At 32.8% G+C, this 3388-nt stretch overlaps 1 long non-coding RNA gene across 2 annotated transcripts; it reads left to right on the top strand.

Moving 5' to 3' along the window:
* The first annotated feature begins 271 nt into the window (after positions 1-271).
* Positions 272-2188, top strand: LOC111410526. 2 transcript variants are annotated; one of them, XR_002705707.1, is made up of 4 exons: positions 272-330; positions 437-500; positions 894-950; positions 1911-2188. It is a non-coding gene; the product is annotated as an uncharacterized LOC111410526 (long non-coding RNA). The 2 variants fall into 2 exon arrangements; XR_002705708.1 differs by having other exon boundaries at positions 278-340.
* The last annotated feature ends 1200 nt before the right edge of the window (positions 2189-3388 follow it).

Raw genomic sequence — 3388 nt, 5'->3', positions numbered from 1 at the left:
ATTGACTAAAATATATTATTGGGGTTTATTTTGCAATTGACAATATATGAGGGTTATATTGGATACAATTGGAAGTTGAAAATTTACTTATACATTTTTGGGATGTTTAGGATTTAAATGTAGCTCATATTAGAGAAGAGGGACTTTTCTTGCAAATTGGAGTTAGTGGGTTTTTAATGCCTTTGACCATCACTTTTTCTCTCACAAATCGCACACACACACACTAGAAGAAAGAAAGAACCGGCAGAGAAGAAGAAAAAGGGAAAGAAAAAGAAGAAGAAAAAGAAAAAGGAAAAAGGAAAAAAGGAAGAAGAGAAAGAAAGGAAAGAGGTAGTTCAAGGTTCATTTCTATTTTTCCTCTCTTTTTATTTTCTTCAAGAGGTAGATATATTTTATATTAAATTCTAGGGTTTTATTTTGACTCGGAAATTTTCAGATTTTTTAGAGGAATACTACTTGGAGCTCAAGTTATTGATTCTTGAATTTCTATCTACACTAAGGTAAGGAGATATTAATTTTTTTGGGCAAACCCTAGTTTTTAAATTTGATGATTGAGCATGGATTATTTGTGGAAATGATTACATTAATGGAATTATTTACTTGGAAGAATGATTTTGGGGAATGATAGATATATTAATTTGGTTGTATTATGATTTCTTGTTTTTCACTAAAATGAAAGGGACAAATATTCTTGTGATTGTAATGAAGTTAAATTTGGATGTGGTATATGATTGTGAAGGTATTATAAAGTGAAAATTAGCTTCGATTGATTAAAGGAAATTTAGGAAAATTTCGCAAGTCTAGGGGAATTTAGTTTAATTATTATATCATTAGAGATTAAATGTTTCTTTATTTTAATAGTGATTAAATTAGTTATTTGTAACGTATTACAGGTGGTGACGAAGAATTGGAAAAACTTACCGACCGGCCTAGTCTGTAGCTCGTATTGAGTGAGTGGATAAAACTTATTTTTTAGAAATAAGTCTTCTTTAAATTTTAAAGTTATTTATTTTATAAAGTTGACTTCATAGCATGATTTTTAGAATAAAATGAATTTTATTATCAATTGCTTTTAAAGTTAAATTCAGTTCAGTTAAATTATTTTAGTAGCATGTTATATTCTTATTACATGTTTCAGCATATTTAAAATTATTTTCTAAAAACCACCAGAAAGTTCCCAGGTGATTTTACCCTCGTCTGCACTGGTGTGAATATGTTTCCATAGTGTATGACTTCATATGATTATTTTACCCACTCCGCGCTGGTATGAATGTGTTTCCACAGCGTATGATCAGTATAGTGATTTTACCCGCTCTGCACTATCGTGAATGTGTTTCCATAGTGTATGACCAGATTATCAGAGGTTTTTGGGACCCACTCTCGTACACACATAGGCTTTGGGCCATGTACTAGGGTGATTAGCCTTTGGGGCAGCTTTGCGTATGTATGACCAGATTATCAGCTATCAGATTATCAGATTTGAATGACTTTGTCTTATACATCGAGATTACTCTGTATATGAGTAAGGCTATTCATTGGGTACTCTTTATAGTGTGATTTTTCAGTATTTATTTAGTTCTCAGATTTCAGATTATGGAATTCAGTTAATACAGTTTTTAGAATAAAGCTTTCAGCTTATAGTATTGACCAGTAGCAATATTTCATAGATTTTCATGAATATCAGATTATTCGTTAACTTTACATCTACTTATCTAGAATTAAGAATAAAGAATTGTATGATGCAATCATGTTTTGGTTTTAAAAGTGTTACCAGATTTCAGAATTTTTCAAAGATTTAATAAAACTAGAATTTTCAGAAAATTTGTAGAAATGGAAAAAGTATATTTATTCACAAATTATCCACTCACTGTGTTATAGGCTCACATTTTTTTTACAATTTCTCTTATCAGATAGTAGCTGAGTTGAGCACTACTGGGCCAGTTGATCTATCGAGTTGAACTATAAATTGTCAAGCATTGTATGACTCATCTTATCAGTTTAATAGTTTATACTTTGGAAAAGACACCTCTTTTGGTCAGAAATTAGTTCCATGTTTTGGGCCTGCTATGTTTTGTATATATTATACATTTTGGGTACTATGGTTTATAAATTGTTGCAAAGCTCAAATTGCCAGTGTTGTATTTGAATAATTGATTTTCTATGAGCCAGTGTACCCTATTTTAAACTATATGTATCTGTTTGGGATATTGAATTATATATTTCAGGTGGTTTTAGTCTATAATTCAGGGGGAACTCTGCCAAAATTTTTACAAAGCATATCATAGTCAATACAAGTCAATGTTGCCTTAATGGTGGGTCCGGCACTTAACTGGCATCTACCATCGGCGCACAACACGTGTCGGGTCTATTAGGATGATTCGGGGCGGGTCGTGTCAGGTTAGGTCCAAAATGTATTGGCAAAGTACCGCGTCCAAAATGCAGTTTATCGAGTTGTAATAGGGTTAAGTTGTGTGGGGTTGAGAATGTCTTTGGAAGGAATCAAAGTCAACTCAAGAAGATCAAGACGAGGTAAAAACCATCCTTTGGCCACCAAGCATACCGCTTGAGCAGTTTTCGCTGTGGTCAACCTCCTATTGGGTGCCTACAGTCTTCTTTAGTGAACATGTGACTGGTTGAAACCCTAGATCCCGATTTTGAGACCTTTTACCATCCCAAACAACCTCAAACTCTCTATATATATTATAAATACTTAAGGCGCAATTCATCTCAAAACATGAGTTGAGCCATTATTAATCAAAGAGAACACATTGTTGAAGATCAAACATTGATTCTATAATTCTCTTGCCTCAACCACAAGATCAAACTCTAAAATATTACAAGATCAAAACACCACTAAATTCTTTTCCAAAGATCCCCTAGAGTTCTGAAAGTCCTAAGAGGTGACCGGAGTTCTGGTTCATGAAGAAAGAGTTCGTTTTTGGTGATCTACGAGGAGAAAAAAAGATCCAAAGTTTTTGGGATTGGTGATGGGGTGCATGCATAACCAAAGAGTTCTTCGGTGATTAAAGTTGGAGGTCAATGTCTGCTAAGATTTAGTTGTGTGTGTACAGATCCTGTAAATTTAGAACCTTTTTAGCGGATTATTTACTGGTAAGTTTGTCCGGAAATTTTTTTCTTGAAGATTTCTTCATTCATTGGCGTGCTTTATTTTTCTGCATTGATATTATTGCGTGATTGATATGTAGGATTTAAATTGTTTTCAATTCATGTAGATACCATAATTTGTGATTTGTTGAATATTATTGTTTGTTAATTTTTAATTTCCCATATTACACTTATTCATCCCGTCTAGGTGTTTGTTTGGTCGAACATTATTTCAGTAGGGAAAGCTCGAGGTAGGAAAAATTATTTGATTACTAGCATGTGA

The sequence above is a fragment of the Olea europaea genome, chromosome 15, assembly GCF_002742605.1.
Source record: "Olea europaea var. sylvestris chromosome 15, O_europaea_v1, whole genome shotgun sequence".
In the NCBI taxonomy this organism is placed as follows: domain Eukaryota; kingdom Viridiplantae; phylum Streptophyta; class Magnoliopsida; order Lamiales; family Oleaceae; genus Olea; species Olea europaea.
Note: the sequence above shows the minus strand (reverse complement) of the source record. Positions and strands in the feature narration are given on the sequence as shown.